Source organism: Bubalus kerabau, chromosome 8 (genome assembly GCF_029407905.1).
Source record: "Bubalus kerabau isolate K-KA32 ecotype Philippines breed swamp buffalo chromosome 8, PCC_UOA_SB_1v2, whole genome shotgun sequence".
NCBI lineage: Eukaryota > Metazoa > Chordata > Mammalia > Artiodactyla > Bovidae > Bubalus > Bubalus kerabau.
This window is the reverse complement of record NC_073631.1, coordinates 77,150,721-77,170,712: the sequence shown is the minus strand read 5'-3', so window position 1 is coordinate 77,170,712 and position 19,992 is coordinate 77,150,721. Positions and strand designations below refer to the sequence as shown.

At 37.9% G+C, this 19,992-nt stretch overlaps 1 protein-coding gene across 32 annotated transcripts in view; it reads left to right on the top strand.

Annotated features, from left to right (window-relative positions):
• Window positions 1–19,992, top strand: part of LOC129659367 (uncharacterized) — a 382,363-nt gene that overhangs the window by 132,865 nt on the left and 229,506 nt on the right. Inside the window, exon 3 of one of the 32 annotated variants that reach the window (XR_008718047.1) lies at window positions 19,855–19,877. The exons of the other annotated variants lie outside the window; for them this stretch is intronic. The gene's annotated coding sequence lies outside the window, so the exon portion shown is untranslated. Of the gene's footprint in view, window positions 1–19,854; window positions 19,878–19,992 lie in introns of those variants that run through there. 32 annotated transcript variants of the gene reach the window in all.

Genomic DNA, 19,992 nt, shown 5'->3' with positions numbered 1-19,992 from the left:
AGAACACTGGAGTGGGTAGCCTGTCCCTTCTCCAGGGGATCTTGCCAACCCAGGTCTCCCACGTTGCAAGCAGATTCTTTACCAGCTGAGTCACAAGGGAAGCCCAAATTTGGCAATATTGAGCAGCTTCAAGAAGAATAATAATGATTATGGGTTATAACATATTGAGTACATAAAAAAGAAACATGGGTCCATAGAGTTACTGAAGACAAAATAAAACAGGATATATAATCTGAGAGAAGAGAGAAGTTGGAAAACTTTTCTTATAGGAGAATGTCAGCTAATATAAAAATAGGGATGACAAAATTAGGTCACTATTGTTTGTAACTCCCAATTTGTTTCAAATGTAGGTAATCAATTCACTCTACCCACAAATTACTCCTTGATCACAAATGGTAAGTTTGTCTTTATGATAGAAACCCTAAGTAATCAAGCTCTCCATTGCCTGTGGTGGGACAGCTTGATAGGGGTCTTCTGATCTGTTAAGTGGTCACCATAAGGTGTTCTGCCTGGAAAACTTTTTTTTTTTTTTTTTTTTAGTGTTTTCTTTTTTTTTTTTTAATTTTATTTTATTTTTAAACTTTACATAATTGTATTAGTTTTGCCAAATATCAAAATGATTAAAAATTTTAACCCGAATCTTAATACAAGATGAATCAATAATGTGAACTCCTCTGCAGGATAATTGGCCTGAATTCTTAAAAGTATTCAGTAGTGTAGAGAATAAAGAGAGGAAGGGTAATTGCTCTAGATTCAAGAAGTCAAAGGTGAGTCAATAACCCAATCCAAAGTGTAAATGTTGATTGGGTCCCAGATTGGAAAAGATAAAGTATATTTTGAAACAACGGGAAAATTTTCATATAGTTTTTTCTTAGATGTTATTATATTCATTGATTTTCTTAGGTGTGATATTAGTATTATGATTACACAGGTGAATGTCATTATTCTTGAATTTATGCTAAAGTATTTTGAGAGAACAATGTCATGATGCCTAAAACCTACTTTAAAATAGTTTGGAAAAATGGAGGAATGTTACTTTCTCTCTCTCTGTTCATGTGCATCTGTGTCCGTAGGTTTATATGTGCATGTGGGTGTGTACATCCATGTGTAGGTGCGTGTGTGTGTGTGTAGATAGGAGAGTGAAGTGAGACAGGAATTGTGGTGTGAGGTTAACCGTTCGTCAAAAGTATAATATATAGGAATTCATCATGCTGTCTTTGAACTTGTAAGTTTGAAATCTTTCAAAATAAAGTAGCAAATTTAAATAACAAAAAAGAGATTCTCTAACCAACTTCCATATCTTATTTTCTATTTTATTGAAGTTTGCACTGAAAGACCATAAACCTTGCCTTTGATCATTTCGAATCTTATGCTCATGGAAACCTTTGCCCTGTTAATAGCTCTTATAATGTTAGCTTGTAGTGAATTTTTCATTTTATCCTTGAAAGGAAATAAGGTAATTGCCAGATGGGAACCCATTGAAATAGTCCCTCACTGCAATATTTAACATACTCTGTAAAGTGATAACAGATCAGTAAAGTATGGTTTGTCATTCTCTGCATTTCTTCCAATCTGGATGTTACCTGGGAACACTGGAGAATTCGTACAATTACTTATGGTAGTTAGGGTTAGGATTAGAGTTAGATCAGAGTAGTATCAGAGTCATACTCTGATAGGGTAGCATCAGAGTCTAGAGTTGACATGTCTGCTATGTCTTCATTTTATCTCCTAATATACACTGAGTAGTTTTTCAAATACTCTTAAGTCAGAGCCTGGGATATTTTAATTTGTAATGTCATGTTCCTGTGAAATCAGAATATTCTCAATACCCCAAAGTAGTATTAAATTTTAAAATGGAGAATTTATTATGGATAACACTTTTTCTTATTTCCTCAATTGTATAAAGCTATATTTAGGTAAATTTAAGGAACTTTAATTTCTTAAAACGATAAAAATAGGCAAGATTTTTGGTATTATATAAAAGCACATGTATACAAACTACTAGATGAGGTCAGTGTGTGTTTTAAAGAATTCATAACAGATAATGTAATGATAGTTGATCTCAGCTAGTCCTAAGACTTTAGAGTCACTTAAATAGAAAAGAATAAAATCCTCAATATTTTGCTTCTTGAGATCTGTGAAATGATTCACTTTTGTTGGCATTTTTCCTGATTTATATCCTTAATACTTCTTGATGCCATACTCTGCTCTCTGAGAGGCAGAAATGTAGCTTTTGAAAACAATCTGGAAGATGGTAACCATTGATTCAGTGGTCACAACGCCTGTTTCATTTCTTCGGGGACTTGCCTCCAGTCCCGAGTATGGGAACATACTTGGCCTTTCAGAGAAGCCTCTAAGGAGCTCGCTCCTAAGGATGAGACAGATGAACTTGTTCTCTGAGAGTTGTGTGATGATTCTAATAACTCATGATAGAAATGTCTGAAATTTATGTCACTGTTTTTTTGTGACAGATATTCCATGATTTGGTATGCCTGTGAAACATTAGCCGCCTTATCAAAAAATACGCTTGAGATCATGCAGTTGTAATAAGATAGACTTAAGCAAAAATGCTTTAAGTTAATCACTCAGTCTCTTTCTTTTGAAGTTTGGAAGACACCATGCAAAGTTAGACTTTAGTAGAAGAGGTGTACAACCTACTGCTGAGGAAGCTTTTTATGATCAAATCTTCTGCATGTCCATTGCATGTTTAACAAAACTAGTGAAATTTCAGTAACAAACTATCCTGCTAATTAAATAAATATCATGTACTTGATGGATCCACTATACATCACAACCAGATACAGGAAAGGATAGAGAAAGTGTACTAAATTAAAAGCCAGAACTCTCTTTTCCAGTGTAGCATCCTTGGAAGTGTGAAGATGATGTAACTTTGGGCTATTATGTACTTTGTGAGTGCAAAATCCATAATTTATTTGCTACCGAGCACAGTAGCAAAATGTTTTCCTTGCACATTGCCGGTCCCCTGAGGCACATTCATATTGGGTTTCAGATCATCTTGTCCTTGACCACAGCTTTCATATCAAATTGTGGTTTTAGAAAAAGGCTAAAAATAGAGTTGTTATGTTGTGATCATCTTCTTACATTAAACTAATAAAAATAATTATGTTGCATGGCATTCTATTCTAGCCAGTGAAAATAGGATATAATCAGAATCACAAAGATTTAATTTCTTAAAAGGCTGAATTTCATCAGACAGTGAAATTTTATGGTATCCAGTGTACCAGGCACTATTCCAAAGGGGAATAGAAGAATTTTTCTGTGATATTAAATGGGCTTTTACTATACTGAAGTATGTATTTGTTTTATTTATATTTCCTCTCATATACTTTATTATTTTTTATTGAGTATAATTACATTGTTTTAGTTTCTGCTGCACAGTGAATACGTATAGCCTCTTGAGCCTCCTTCTCACCATCTCATCCTCCTTCTCATCATCCCCATCCCACCCGTCTAGGTGATCATAGAGAACTGAACTGATGAGCTTCCTATGCTTTATAGCAGGTTCCCACTAGCTAGCTATTTTACACATGGTAGTATATATATGTCAATACCAATCTTCCAATTCATCCCACCCTGAACTGTATTTTTAAAGTGTGTGTGTTTTCATTATGAATTAAGCCACATTTTTTGACAAGTTAGGATCAAAATAATCACTGCTGTTTGTGTGTGTGTGTGTGTGTGTGTGTGTGTATATATATATAGCACATCACGAAAAACTTGGAGCTTATAGAGTTGCTTTGTTGACTTCAGTTTAATTTAAAATCTAGCACCTTGAACTCGGTGCCTTCAGGATCTATTTGGTTTGTGCTCTAGACTACTGGCTTTAAATTTGATGTCTTTGTCTAACACAAATACTAATAATTTAAATAATATTGTGGGTTCTCTAGGAATGATTAGTTTTTGTTTCTTAAGGTATGTTCGATTTTCTGGTTTCACTGATGCCATCCCGGCATGAAGGACATTATAGAATTAAATGTACAACTTCTTAATCTTTGGAGAAATATAATGATTACAGTCTTATTAGAGAGGTGCCACACAGCAACTATTGAACAATTTAATTTTTGCTAAATTAATTTTCACATGCCATTGTATAGGTGGAAACGGCATTCTTTTTAAAAATAGGATGAAACTTGTATATTTTATCTACTCATATGAAAATTTCTCAATGTAGAAATTGGGAAAGTTGATAATTTAAAAAATATGAGTGAAATAATTAAATGTTTTTAAACTGTAACATTAGAATGTTTTAAATAATTTTTCTCAGATTTAGAAGATTACTTGAATTTTAGCTATATTTTACATATTCCAAATTTGCAGTAGGCTGAAGACCTGATATTACCCCCACTCTGTTGCCTGACTGGCACTGATTTCTAGGGGGTGTTTATAAATAAATATTTAAGTCTTTTTATCAATCTCAATAGAATCTAGATTGGTATGTAAACATGATTTAGGAGTGTCCTCCATCTTCCTAGTTAGCCAATTTGGAAATGAAAGAACTTTTATAAATTTATAAAACTAGCAAGAGAAATGTTTTGAAGTTTAATAAAGCTTTTTGAAGTAAACATCCCTGAAGATGAAACAGAATATCTCAAAGCATTTAGCTTCACAGCTAAAAGCAACATTATTTACAAAATTATAGGATCTGAGTTGTTTTGCCAGCACCATGATCTATTTGGCTATCTAGAGAAAGGTTAACAGCTTTTTAATGGTTCTGCTAGCTGGGCAAATCATACACATTAAAGGTAAATGAAAAAAAAAAGCAACTTTTTTTCTATCAGTCATGTCTTTAAGAAACTTCTTTCACAGATATTTTGTATATTTAAATTTCAAATGTTAGCTGGGAATTGGAAAATAATTTTGCTCTCAAGAAAATTGCCTAAAAATTTTTTGCCTTCTGTGTGGGCAACTGAGTAATGGAAAAATAAGAATGGGAGAGATTTCCCGCCCCCTCCCTACTCGCTTTGAGCTTTCTATGAGAAAGTTCTTTAAATTTGTGTGTGTGTGTGTGTGTGTGGTGTCTGTGTACTAGTAAGGAATGGGTAAATAATTTGGCTGTGGTGACTCATCCACCAAAAGTATATTAAGCTAGGTAGTTCTGTTAAAAAGATAGAAGTAAGATGTTTTCATGGCCAAAAATATAATTAAAGAATTGATCACAATTTTGTGCTTCTAGAATTCCATTTACTTCTTTTTAATATTTGCACTACTACTGAAATCAATATCCAATAAGATTTTAGATTTTAAGAAAAATGATTCTCTTTAAGGCAGATAAAGAATAGTTTCCTGACTGAACAGAAATCTGAATCAAAAAGAAAAAATGGCCTTCTTGAAGGACAGGCACAAAAGTGTGTTCCACTGTAGCTTCCTGTTCAAAGGAGTAGAGGGTGCTCCCAATTTAGAGAGTTAATCCTCCCTTCTCATGCTAGTGGTTCCTGAGGCCCCTGGGATCCATCATTGCTCTGCATGTACTATATATTCTCCTTACCAGCCTTCTTAGGAAAAATGATTTCCTCTGAAGTTTTCATGAGGCCCACAAAAGTGCTCAACAAACTTAAAACATAGTCATCTAATTAGTTTCTCTAATTACTTATATCTATATGGATGTGAGAGCTGGACTATAAAGAAAGTTGAGTGCCGAAGAATTGATGCTTTTGAACTGTGGTGTTGGAGAAAACTCTTGAGAGTCCCTTGGACTGCAAGGAAATCAAACCAGTCAATCCTAAAGGAAATCAGTCCTGAATATTCATTGGAAGGACTGATGCTGAAGCTGAAGCTCCAATATTTTGGTTACCTGATGTGAAGAACTGACTCCTTGGAAGAAATCCTAATGCTGGGAAAGATTGAAGGCAGGAGGAGAAGGGGACGACAGAGGATTAGATTGTTGGATGGCATCACCAACTTGACGGACATGAGTTTGAGCAAGCTCTGGGAGTTGGTGATGGACAGGGAGGCCTGGTATGCTGCAGTCCATGGGGTTGCAAAGAGTTGGACATGACTGAGCAACTGAACTGACATGCAACTCTAGTAAGTTACATCTGCGTGCATGCATGTTCAGTCGTGTCTGACTCTTGCAGCCCCATGGACTATAGTCCTCCAGGCTCCTCTGCCCAGGGGGTTTCCCCAGCAAGAATACTGGAGTGGGTTGCCATTTCCTCCTAGGTGGGATCTTCTCCTGCATCCCAGGCAGATTGTTTATCACTGAGCCACTGGGGAAGTTACATCTAATGTTACTCTAATTTAGCCTTCCTAGGTCCTAAGTGACAGTATGTTGTGGAGGTTAAAGCTTATTTTTAATTATTTAATTTTATTAGTTTATATTTTGATGTGTGAAGTTCAAGGACTTTTAGTATATTCATGTAACCGTTGTCACAATCTAATTCTAGAGTATTTTCATCACCCCAAAAAGGAACCCCATACCCATTAACAGTTGCTCCCCATTCCTCCCTTGCTCTAGTCTCTAGTAACCACTAATTTTCTTGTTCTTTTTCCCTATTCTGGGATTTCATTAAATGAAATAATATACTATGGACTCTGTGTCTGGCTCTTTTCACTTTGCATAATGTTTTCAAGGTTCCCCTACTTTTTTAGTGTGTACCAGTACCTCATTGCTTGTTATGGCCAAATGATACTCCATTCTATAGATATGTTGCATTTTGCATTCTTCAATTGATGGACAAAAGAATCTGCCTGCCTATGTAGGAGATGCAAGAGATGCGAATTAGAGCCTTGGGTCGGGAAGATCCCCTGGAGAAGGGAATGGCAACCTATTCCAGTATTCTTGCCTAGAGAATTTTTTGGATAGAGGAGACTGGCTGGCTATGGTCCATGGGGTCGCAACAAGTTGGACAGGACTGAGTGACTAACTTTCATTTTTATTTTCACACATTAATTACTGTAACTTATAACTTTATAGTAAATTTTGAAACTGGGAGATGTGGGTCCTCCAAATTTGTTCTTTAAAAAAAAAAACACCTTATTTTTCTTATGATGAGTGTCCTCATACTCCATATGAATCTTAGGATATGCTTTTGATTTCTGCAAAAAAGGCAGGTAAAATTTTCATAGAGGAATTAAATTGAATCTGTAGCTCAATATGGGGAGCACTGCCATCTTAACAAAATTAAGTCTTCTAATCCATCAATACTAACTAGATGTCTTTACATTACTTTGATTGTTTCCAATGATATTTTGAAATTTTTATTGTAGAAGTTTTGTACTTCCTTAGTTAAATTTATTCCGAAATATTTTAGTCTTTTGTAAAAGGAGTTGTTTCTTGACTTTAGATAGTTCGTTACTAGTATATCAAAATAAGAGTGATTTACATGTGTTGAGCTTGTGTCCTTCAACCTTGCTGAACTTGTTTATTCTAAGAAGTTTTTGTGGGAGTCTAAGGCTTTGAATGTTATAATAGTACCACCTTTTTCTTATTCCTGCATCTGTGTGTGTGTGTGTGTGTGTGTGTGTGTGTGTGTGTGTGTGTATTTGTGTAAACTCAATCTACTTGATTCAGTTTTAGCTTTTTACATGTAAGGGTTAGGTTGAAAAACTTCTTATATTCCATATTGTCCTCTTCTGACTTACGATCTCATTTCCACAGACAAGAGGAACAACTATCTATGGCATGCCCTTTCTCAAGGGCACTTCTGGAAGTATTGTAGGGCCCTGGTAGTGGGTAGGTAGTTGCAGCTTCAGTTATACAGCATGCTGGCTGGTGGTGGTTTCCAGACAAGATGTCTTAATAGAGTTGTTAAGTCAATCATGACTAGAATGATCATATAATTTATCATCACCCTGGGACACTTTTGTGACTTAGTGGTGGGGCAGGGATGAAACATGTGCTATTAATTACTATGCAGTGAAACAGCACAAAATTTGAATATCCTGAACAAAAAAGGAGGTGTGATCATCTTGTCATAACAGATTGTCAACAGATGGGTTTTAAAGTGTAAATTAGACAAAATGAAAAGGTAAGCCAGGAACAGAAGATTTGGTGCCAGAAGATGCCTGTGGGTTCAGTGGTAGGGAATAAGGATTAGAGAGGCCAGATGAGGAAGCAGGCTCTACACTGATAAGAGCATGGGCCTTGAAGCCATTGCCTAGGTTAAAATCCTTCCTCTGCTACCTACTGCTGCTGCTGCTAAGTCGCTTCAGTCGTGTCCGACTCTGTGCGACCCCATAGACGGCAGCCCACCAGGCTCCCCCGTCCCTGGGATTCTCCAGGCAAGAACACTGGAGTGGGTTGCCATTTCCTTCTCCAATGCATGAAAGTGAAGTCGCTCAGTCGTGTCTGACACTCAGCGACCCCATGGACTGCAGTCTTCCAGGCTCCTCCGTCCATGGGATTTTCCAGGCAAGAGTACTGGAGTGGGGTGCCATTGCCTTCTCTGCTGCTACCTACTAGCTGTGTGAATTTGAGTAAGTTGCTTAATCTCTTAGTGCTTTGTGCATGTGTGTGTGTGCTAAGTCTCTTCAGCAGCGTCCGATTCTTTGCAACCCTATGGACTGTAGCCTGCCAGGCTTTTTCATCCATGGGCTTCTCCAGGCAAAAATACTGAAGTGGATTGCCATGCCCTTCTTCAGGGGGTCTTCCTGACCCAAGGATCAAACCCCCGTCTCTTATAAGTCTCCTGCATTTCACAGGCGAGTTCTTTACCACTAGCGCCACCTGGGAAGCCCAGGTAGTGCTTTAGTCCACTCAAATACAGAATGGGTTTAAGAGTAACCTTACTATGTAAAGTTTAAAAATAAAAAAAATTAAAAAAAAAAAAAAAGAGTAACCTTACTTCATAGAGTTGTTATGAGGATCATATGAATAAATATATGTGCTTGTCATATAGTGTGTGCTCTGAAAATATTATCCGTAAATATTAGCTAAATACTGTAGTGATCAGTTTTGTTTCTTGGGTAGGGATATGGGCTGAGCCATAGTCCGGGAGCCCACTGGTTATTGGGACTTTGACAAATCCACATTGTCAACTGTATTACCATTGAGATGGACCTGTAGTGGCTTTGCTATAAACCTGCCTCTTTAGTCCTGATGTGCACGGATCCTCTGCATTCTTTTATTTTTTAAAATATTTTAGAAGCTACTTCCCATTTCCCTTTCAAAATACAGCTTTGAGACAGAGGATCTGAAAATGCTTGAAAGAGATATGAGTTTAGTAGGATTCAGCATGGATTTTGTAGTGTGAAGTTATCAACTACCCACAAACCAGTGCCAGGGAATGACACTTTATTTGATATTCTGAGGTCTAATTTCTAACTATTAAACTCTGAGAAACACTAGGTAATTTTTCTCCTTTTCCAATAGTGTGTAAATGAAACAAATTCTTTTTCAGGTAGGATAACTCTTAGGTAATAATCTGGAAAATTCAAATATAGTATTTTCTATTTTGAATACTTTCTTCTCTTCCTTATATAAGGAATATTAAAGGTTTTAGGTAAATATTTGTCTACTTTTAGCTTATCTTTTGAAGGTATAGAAAATTAAATACTTATATCTAGAAGCTATCAATTTAATAAAATTTTCTTCAGAATATTAAGGCCAAAAAATAAAACTCCAAACAAAAAAAGGATATTAGGGGTGTTAACCACAGGAAAAACTTCATTTAAAATGTATCTTTAGTTTACACTCAAATAAAATTCACTTTTCATTTTTATCAGTTTATTTAAGGTAACAATCAGAAGTTTGTTATTATTAATTTTTTTTAGACGTGATGTGCTATAAACCTGTTTGAAGTTGTTGAGTGTTAGAGTAGATAGGGATTCAAAATTTAATATGGAATATTCATCATATTCCAGTTGGTGGTATATCTGACTTTGCAGGCTTGTGTATTGATCTAGAAAACAGACTAATTACTATGCCTCTATTCAGTTCAGTTCAGTCGCTCAGTTGTGTCCGACTCTTTGAGACCCCATGAATTGCAGTACGCCAGGCCTCTCTGTCCATCACCAGCTCCTGGCGTCTACTCAAACTCATGTCCATCGAGTTGGTGATGCCATCCAGCCATCTCATCCTCTGTCGTCCCCTTTTCCTCCTGCCCTCAATCCCTCCCAGCATCAGGGTCTTTTCCAATGAGTCATCTCTTCGCAGAGGTGGCCAAAGTATTGGAGTTTCAGCTTTAGCATCAGTCTTTCCAATGAACACCCAGGACTGATCTCCTTTAGGATGGACTGATTGGACCTCCTTGCAGTCCAAGGGACTCTCAAGAGTCCTCTCCAACACCACAGTTCAAAAGCAGTAATTCTTCAGTGCTCACCTTTCTTCAGAGTCCAACTCTCACATCCATACATGACCACTGGAAAAACCATAGCCAAGACTAGACGGACCTTAGTTGGCAAAGTAATGTCTCTGCTTTTGAATATGCTATCTAGGTTGGTCATAACTTTCCTTCCAAGGAGTAAGCGTCTTTTAATTTCATGGCTACAGTCACCATCTGCAGTGATTTTGGAGCCCAAAAAAATAAAGTCAGCCACTGTTTCCCCATCTATTTCCCATGAAGTGATGGGACCAGATGCCATGATCTTCGTTTTCTGAATATTGAGCTTTAAGCCACCTCTTTCTCTCCTCTCTTTCACTTTCATAAAGAGGCTTTTTAGTTCTTCTTCACTTTCTGCCATAAATGTGGTATCATCTGCATATCTGAGGTTATTGCTATTTCTCCCGGCAATCTTGATTCCAGCTTGTGCTTCCTCTAGCTTAGTGTTTCTCATGATGTACTCTGCATAGAAGTTAAATAAGCAGGGTGACAAATATATGCCTCTATAATAGAAGGTAATTTTATTTATTTGATAAGATTTTGCATTTAGTTCTTTGCTTTTAGATGGCTACTGGTATGTATTACTTTATTTTAAAAAGAGCACTTTATTGAGTTTGAAACTTGGTAAGTGGTTGTTCCATTTAAGATGAGCTTTCCTATAAAGGAATGATCACAGGGCTCCTTTGAGCCTTGCTTCTACACTCAATATAAGATTTGTTTTTATAAAATATAAACTAGTTTAAAGGAGTATTGCCACTTCCACCTTAGAGCATAGGGTCTTTGTCCTTTGAAAGGCCCTCAGTGTGATTTTATTGGTTGTGAACATTTGCAGCTGAGTCACCATCCTTGGTCATGAGGAGAAGGAAGAATTGAACATTCTCCTTTGTGTGGTTTGATAAGAGTTTATCTCTTACGTATGCTGAACTCTGGGACGAGGGATCTCAAATAAGACAGCTTTGGGATCTTCTGAGTGGGAAGGGACAAGTATTCCAACTTTGTTTTCCCAGGACTTGTGGCCAGGAAGATGAGTCAGGGCAAATCCAGTGTCTCAGATAGGCCCGAGAATTAGAGGTGCAATGAGTTCCCAGAAATAAAATCTCTCTGAGGAAAGAATATCTATGCGTGCAGCTTGGAATCAGCCTAAGAGTTCATTGGGAGGCCTGATTTCAGTCACTGCTTGTGCATAAGATTTACAATTTATCTTTAAAATATTTAAAGAACAGCAATTAAAATTTTAAATTAATTCTAAATAAACACTGAGCTAGGTTTACCATGTTGAAAATAATGAACAGAGTGCTCAAGCATAGGTAATGTATTAAATTTTTTAAAGGTGTTCGTATGTTTGAGTTGGTTTGCCATAGATTATCCGGATATGAGTCTGTCATTGTTCTTACAATAAATGTTCTGTTCACTGATTCTCTGTGTAGGGAAAAAGCTTGGTTAAATGAAATTTGACCTGACTTAAAAAGAGTGTGAAGAAAGTTCCCTATGCCTATCTTCTTTTGGATGGTATTATTTTGACTCATCGTGCCTTGCTTGTTGAAAAGTGGTTTTTATTTTTTTCAATTCTTATTTCATTATATAAATTAATAAAGATAAATTACAGAATTTATGGAAACTATGAAAAGGAAAGCTCTGCTCTTGTTACAGCCAGTTGTCTTAGATTAGGTGAGCAGAATTCAGGTAGCAAAGATTCCTTGACCAAACTTCAGTCAGGCGTCTGTGAACTCTTCCCAATTAGACTGCGCCTTTTGGGCTTATGTTTTCATCTTTGCATTGCACAGTTTTAGCAAGAGTTCTGCTAAGTCACTTTAGCATGACACCCCCACCCTTGATAACTGATGCCTAATTCCTCATCTCCTAACCCTGTTATCTGATCACTCTGCCCTGCCTGCAGCAAGAATCCTGTTAAGGTGGTTTAGCTGGATGGAATTCCTCCTCACCTCAGGGGTTTTCTCTTAGGAAATTTATACCCACTGACCCTTGCCCTGCTCCTTGTCTGTAAATCCCCACTTGTCTATGCTGTATTTGGAATAAAGCCTAGTTCTATTCAGAAGTCTTTCCCCCCTTACTGCACCAGTTCCTGAATAAAACTTTTATTTATTTTTTTACAACTTTCACTACTGTCCAACTACTCTGATTTTCTTTGATGTAGCTAAGGCTGGGAATAACTCAGTACATATTTGTCAAACACTGTTCATTGTGTCCTTAATCCATGGAATTAAGTATTATTAGTAAACCAGTCCCACTCCTGCTGTTGTCACGTTGCACTTACAGGGCTGTATTTGCCTTTGATGCTGATCATGACCATGTGTTAAGTGTAAGAGAAGGAAGGGACATGAAAATGAGAAAGAAGGTCATCTTCTTATTATAATAAACGCCATTTGGAAATGGGTAAATAAGCCAATTGGCATTGCACAGATCAGCAGATGTCAATGCAGAATAGTTAGGATGTGTTCTCTGTCCACCTGCTTCTGTCCGCTGGGCTTGACTCACAGCAAAGGCCTGGCTCACTCCAGAGCTGTCTTGGCCTTAAGGGAGAACAGAAAAGCTGAGAGAGGCCAGTAAGGGTCAAGAATTTTCCCAGCTCAAAGCTCTGGGTGAAGAGATGGTTAAGAGCCCTTCTGTTTTCATGGCTGAATACAGATCAGGGTCTACACTAAAAGAACAATGGGAATTCTTAACTCAAAATAGTGATTGGCAAGTCAGGAGAGTTCAGAATCTGACTGCAGGAATTTCCTGCCAAACCATCTTTTCCTGGGTTGTCACTTTAAGCCCTGCTTGCTTGGAGGTACTCTGGTAGAGTCAGAGGAATGAGGGTTTGGAGGCAAAGAGACCTGTAGCCCCCTCCATATCAGCTCTGCTGCCCATAAAATACCAGGCTAGGCACACATCCTGTGTGGCTCTGTGCCTCAGTTTTCTCATTTGCAGACAGGCTGCTGGGTGAAAGGTGCCCAGGATGGTGCCCTTTATTACTCATTCAGCAGATGTGGCTGAGCACCTGTATGTGCAACACATAAAGCTAGGCACTGGGATATGGCAGCAGAGCTTACAGCCTGGCTGGAAACCAACAAATAAAAAAGCAAGTCGTGTAATTTTGAATTGTTTAAATAGCTAGGAAGAAAAAACAGTAACATAGGGCATGGATATAGGCAATGGCTATGGTGCCTTAGGTGGCATCATCAGTCTGATCAACCTTTCAATTGAAACCTAAAAGCTTTTCACTCTTAACCTCTTTTCCTCAGCCTTTTAGGGAAAAAGAGACCTTGACCAGGTGTGTTATAACATGAGGATGTCAGGTCAGATGAGGTGTGGCCTTGCTTTGCTTGCTTGCTCATTGCTCAGTCAGTCATATCTGATTCTTTCCAAACCGGGGAATGTAGCCCGCCAGGCTCCTCTGTCCATGGAACTTTCCAGGCAAGAACACTGGAATGGGTTGCCATTTCCTACTTAAGAGGATCTTCCCGACCCAAGGATCAAACCTGCGTCTCCTGCATTGGCGGGAGGATTTTTTTTTTTTTAACCACTGTGCCTCCTGGGAAGCCCAGGTGTGACCTTATTGGTTATGAAAAAGAATTTGGATTCATATGTAAAGTAGGAGAAGAATGGATTGGCATATGGTTAACATCAAACCTGTAAAGGTGGTGGTGGTGATTATTGTAAGCAAATAGGAAAGATTTCTATTTCACCTGTGGGATCAAGATAGTAAGGGACAGGTTACCTGTGACCTGGACAAAGGTAGGAATGATCCAGGCATGGAGATGGGAAAAGAGGTTTCTGTGTAGGAAATCTAAACAGGATTACTACTACTGCTACTATTATTCCAATCTGACTTTTATGGGGTGTCATTCATGTCGTACAAATGTAAAAAGTGAAAACTGTACATTGTGGGTAAAAACAAAACAAAAAAACACCTGAATGAAATTTCACTAAAGAGTAATAACCCAATTAATGTATTTGGTAAGAATTTAGTTTGTCAGCTATTTTATTCAATTAAAACATAAACTGGGATGTAACAGAATAATGCTCCACAGAGATTATTTAACTTTTATTACACAGCTACCAGCTCTTCTTCTACTTCTTTAAGACAAAGGGGACCCTTTTGAAGTGTTGCTTATATCTACTTGGGGAAATGTCATGTTTGTTGAAGTTGAAGTGCAATTGGGTTAATCCTCTTTAGATAATACATGTAACTGTTTCTGGGCAGAGCACAAAAACTACAGACATATTCGCTCATAATGAATATTCATAATGTGACAAAAACCACCATCAGGTCCAAAGATTAAGATACAAATACATAAAGCATTCTATGGATGTTTGGGACACGAGAGGAAGTAGGTTATACACACACACAAACACACACACAAATAGAGCCTGAAGAGCTTGCCAAGCTGTAATTTTCCATGTCCAAATTTTATTGGCTACAGGTGCATCTGTGGCTCTCAATCTTCAGTATAGATGTAGAAGAAACATTTGTGATTCAAAGATTTAAGGGTAGTTCCATTTCTTTGCTCCACTAATTTGAAGTGCAATATGATAGATTTGATTTCAAGCTCTGGTGGTTCTGTGTAGAAATGGTTTGTTTGATGTGACTGTGAATGTATGTGAGTGCATCAGTAGGGAAGGGGAGGGGCAGAATAGTGTACAAAGACAGAATCACAACATAAATATAGGTAGCAAGTCTCATTAATTCCACATGTCCATACATATCAAACATGTGCATGTTCCCTAAGTCATTAGATCTTCCTGGCACCTGTCTGCAGGAGGATTGTAGACCTAATTAACAAGTTTGCATTATTCATTGGAAGAGCTGAAGCTGAAGCTCCAATACTTTGGCCCCCTGATGTAAAGAGCTGACTCATTGGAAAGGACCCTGAGAAAGATTGAGGGCAGGAAGAGAAGGGGGTGACAGAGGATGAGATGGTTGGGTGGCATCATCAACTTGATGGACATGAGTTTGCACAAACTCTGGGAGATAGTGAAGGACTGGGAAGCCTGGCATGCTGTAGTTCATGATATCACAGAGACAGACACGATTGAGCAACTGAATAACAGCATAATGAAGAAAAATTCCAGCAAGTAGTTGTGTTTTGTGAAAGCCTGTGAGCCATCTTTACTGATTTCCATACTTGACTGATCCATACTTGAAATGGTTAATATGAAAAAAAAAAAAAAAATAGAACATGGAGGATTGCACAGATAAGATAGCAGCAAACTACATCCAAGGATCTCTACCAGTGTCCCAAAATGAGAAAATTTCTGAAGACCTAAACTCAGAAAGAGTATTGTTATTTTTGTTTTAAGATCCATTTAAGGTGAATACATTTAAACATTCTGGCTTTTATATATTGTTTTATTCTCAAGGACCTGACTTTAAGATCAGGTTCATATAGGAAATTTGCAAAACTTGGCATCATGCTGCTGTGAGAGTGTGGAAAAAAGTACAGTAGCAATCTCCCAGGAAAATTTATTCACATTTTACCCTTCAGTAGTGTGCAGGGACCTTGGGCTTTAATTGTGACTCTCTTGTTAATCACTAGTGTCTCCTTGGCTTTGTTCCTTTGCTTTTCAACAACGCTCTTCAAGGATGGATGATGGGGAATTACTAACAAAATACACACTAAACCAAGACATATTTCTGACATGCAGAACTTTCAAATAAAGGATCACTTTCAACTAAGGTTTCTAATTAGAAAACCTCAGTGATGAAGCTGCTGACAGTGACCTTTCTAAACCCCAATTCTGATTATATTACTTCTCTATTTAAAACTCGTAGAGAGCTTCCGATTACTCTTTGAATGACATCCACACTCCTTAACATAGCTTACAAGGCCTCACATGGCCCTGCTTGCTTTTCCAGCTCACCTCTCTTCATCAAGCTTGTAGCTCTTCCTCCCAGTCACACTGGCTGCCTTTCTTTTCTAGTACACCTTGGTCTCCCCTGTCTAAGCCACTGCAGATTTTCTGCACAGAATCCTCTTTTCCCACCTCCTTGCCTGGATCACGCCTACCTTTGTCCAGGTCACTGGTGACCTGTCCCTTCCTATCTTATAAGGTGCTCTCCTTGGTCCCACGGATGAAACAGGAATCTTTCCTATTCGCTTCGAGCTTGGTATTTCCAGCATCCCTCTACCTTTCACACTCATTGCACCTGCCTCTTTATTGCCTGTGACTTGTTAACACCACAGGGCTGGGGGTTCTGTCTCTTCACTCTGGTGTCACTGTGTCTATCCTAATACCTTACACAGATTAGTGGCCTGTGAACACTGTTTGAATGAGAGAATATATAAGTGAAGTAATCTATCCTTGTGCAATTCTAAGTTTATAGAACATACACGTAAAGGTAAGAGGTAATTCAATAATTATTTATTTCCTTTATTTTCTTTTCCTGATATTTTTAATCTTGCCCTCCTTATCAACAACTTGCAGCTTGTTACCCACAGACATAGGGTAGTGTTTGCATGTGCATGTGTGCACATGAGTGTACTTTGTCCCATCCAACTCTTTGGGACCCAGTGGATTGTAATCTGCCAGGCTCCTCTGTCCATGGAATTTTATAGGCAGGAATACTGGACTGGGTTGCCATTTCCTACTCGAGGGAATCTTCCAGACCCAGGGATCAAATCCACATCTCCTGCATTGGCAGGCAGATTTTTTAACCCCTGCACCTCTTGGGAAGCCCCGCTAGACATAAGTAAGTCTTCCTAATTTAAATTTGTAAAAATTCTTCTCTGAGTGTGAATTTCTATAAGCCAGTAGATTTCTTCTTTGGGGTCTTTGCTAAACTTCTTGAAATAATATCATTTGTTAGCTCCATTTTCTCAGCCGTCCAACTTTTTACAGCCTGAACTAACAATCCCTGGATAGAATTTCCCCAATATTTAACAAGCGAGGATCAGTCTAAAGGCCTGTTCTCAGACCTGATGTAACTTCATCACATACTAGGGACATCCTCCTCTGTGTATTCCAGATGTACCAGGTGCTGTATTTACTTGAAAGGCCAGACTATGGTCGTACAAACTCCCACTAGCCTGGTTGTCAGAAAACCAACTTCAGAATATTCTGTTATTTATCCACAAAGGTTTGTCTGACTAGAGATGAATTCAGAAAGCCAGAATTGATCACTTTGCCCCTCACCTGGCCTTTCAATCTTGTTCTGTTTCTCATTTGTCAGAGCAAAGCCTCAGTGAAATCTCTCCATTCTCCCTGTCTACCTTGAGAATACTAATGTTCATTCCAGGGGCCAGTCCCAGATGCTCCCAAACATCTGGTCCTCAGAGAGCAGAAGTACTGGTCATTTTAGTAGGAGTAAGCAGAACAGGGCACAACAGCCTCCGTTCCAGTGCTACCCCTGTGTCTTCTGGCTCTATACCCAAAGCCTCACAAAATCTCTCTGGGAAACTTCTCTCTGCTTCTGGCCATGACTCGGCCCACTATGTCATCTTGCACAGTCTTTCCCAGAAAATGCTATTGCCATCCTTCCCAGAAATCTCACTCTTGTATATGTACAAAGCCAAAGTCAAACATATTCCCTATGGAAAAATCTGTTGAACCCCTGCCTACTCTCTCCTGATCTTTCATCCAACTGAATTTCCTTCTTTTCCAAGGGATGTCACAAACACCATTATGCATCGATCAGTATTGGTAACCACATGCTATGTGAAGGCGAGAGGGAGGTGTGGTTTTCAGAAACAATATCTAGTCTTCTTTCAGTCACACAGGATGTTGAAACATGACTGTTTCACTAACTGTAGTGCGGAAGTTTTAAAAATGCAGTCCAACTGTATCAGGCATAAAAAATTCAATATGGTATGGGGAGGGAGGTGAGGGGGGGTTCAGGATGGGGAACACGTGTACACCCGTGGTAGATTCTTGTTGATGTATGGCAAAACCAATACAATATTGTAAAGTAATTAACCTCCAATTAAAATAAATAAATTTTAAAAAATTCAGTATATATACAGTTGATCCTCATTGTTTATGATTCTATATTTAAGAATTAGTTTACTGGTAAAAATTTCTTTATAACTCTGAAATCAATACATTCATGGTGTTTCCATGGTCACTGTCAGGCATGCACAGAGGAGAAATTTGAGTTTCCCAAGGTGCTCAGTTCCCAGATGAGGCCAAACAAGGTGATGTCTGCTTTTGTTTCAGTTCTCATACTGTAAGAAAGTGGTTTTTTTTTTTTTTTTTGTGGTCTCATTTAGTACCATGTTTTCCACATTTTTCACTGGCAATTTCACTGTTTAGAAGGACCTCCAAGCACAGTTATAAAGTACCATGTACTATTCCTAAGCATAAGGAAGTTATGATGTATGTTATGGAGAAAATAAAATGTTATATAAGCTTCATTCAGGCCTGAATTATTGTGCTGGTGGCCATGAGGTAAATGTCAGTGAATTAATATGTATAAGAGTCATTAAACAGAAACATAGAGTAAGTTTGTGTGATGACTGGTTGATGAGAAGGTTGTGATCAGAGTCTTGCAGAAACCAGTCCAGTGTTTCCACTGGGATGAGTGACGAGTAACTTAGTACTTGCTAACTCAGTGTTCAAGGTGACTTTATAGGACATAACTACGTGAATACTTATAATCAGCTGTTTACATACAAAAGAATGTTAATTTTCAAATATGTACTGAAACTGCCTCTTTTCCCTTGGTCTGTATGGTCAGCAGTCGGTGGTTGGCAGGGATGCCCATGTCAGCCAGCCAGCATTTGGTGACAAACTGAAGCACATGTGTGTTTGATTAAATGGACCGATACATCACATTATATCACTTTAGTGACATGAACACTCACAGATGTGGGCAAATAGCTTAACAGATATTCCCACGTAGAAGTGAAGGATGGAATGTAAATACAAGAAATGAAAGTGAAAAAAAAAACAAAACTCATGAACTCAGCTATAGTATTAGTTTTGGTCAACTCCTATTAAGAGGTAAATGAATAACAATCTTGTAAGATTTGACACACTTGCTGTAACATAAAACTAGTAAGTAATATTATTTTATACATATATTAATAAATGTATGTACACATATATATACATTTATTTAAAAACACTACCATATATTTGATGGCTCTCACCCTAAATTGATATTTTCATCTTTGATATTTGCAAATGATTGTGTATGTTATCTTCATAAATTATAAATGATTTTTTTTATTGCACATCCACTTTATTGTGCTTTGCAGATACTCTGTTGTTTTTACAATTTGAAGGTTTGTGGCAATCCTGCATTGACCAAGTCTATCAGTGCCATTTTTCAATAGCATCTATTCATTCCATGTCTCTGTGTCACAGTTTGGTAATTCTCACAATATTTCAAATGTTTTCCTATGATTATATATAAATGATCTTTGATATTGCTTCTATGACTTGCTGAAGGCTCAGAGGATGGGTAGCATTTCTTAACAATCAAGGATTTTTTAAAATTATAAATGATTTAAAAGCCTTTTACTGATGGGGTAAGAGACCATTGGAGTAATATAGTAGGAATACTGTTTGACTATAATATCTGACACAAACATACACACACATGTATATGTTGTTGTTGTTCAATTGCTAGGTCATGTCCGATTCATTGTGACCCAATGGACTGCAGCACGCCAGACTTCCCTGTCCTTCAGTATCTCCTGGAGTTTGCTCAAACTCATGTCCATTGAGTTGGTGATGCCATCCAACCATCTCATTCTCTGTGTCCTTT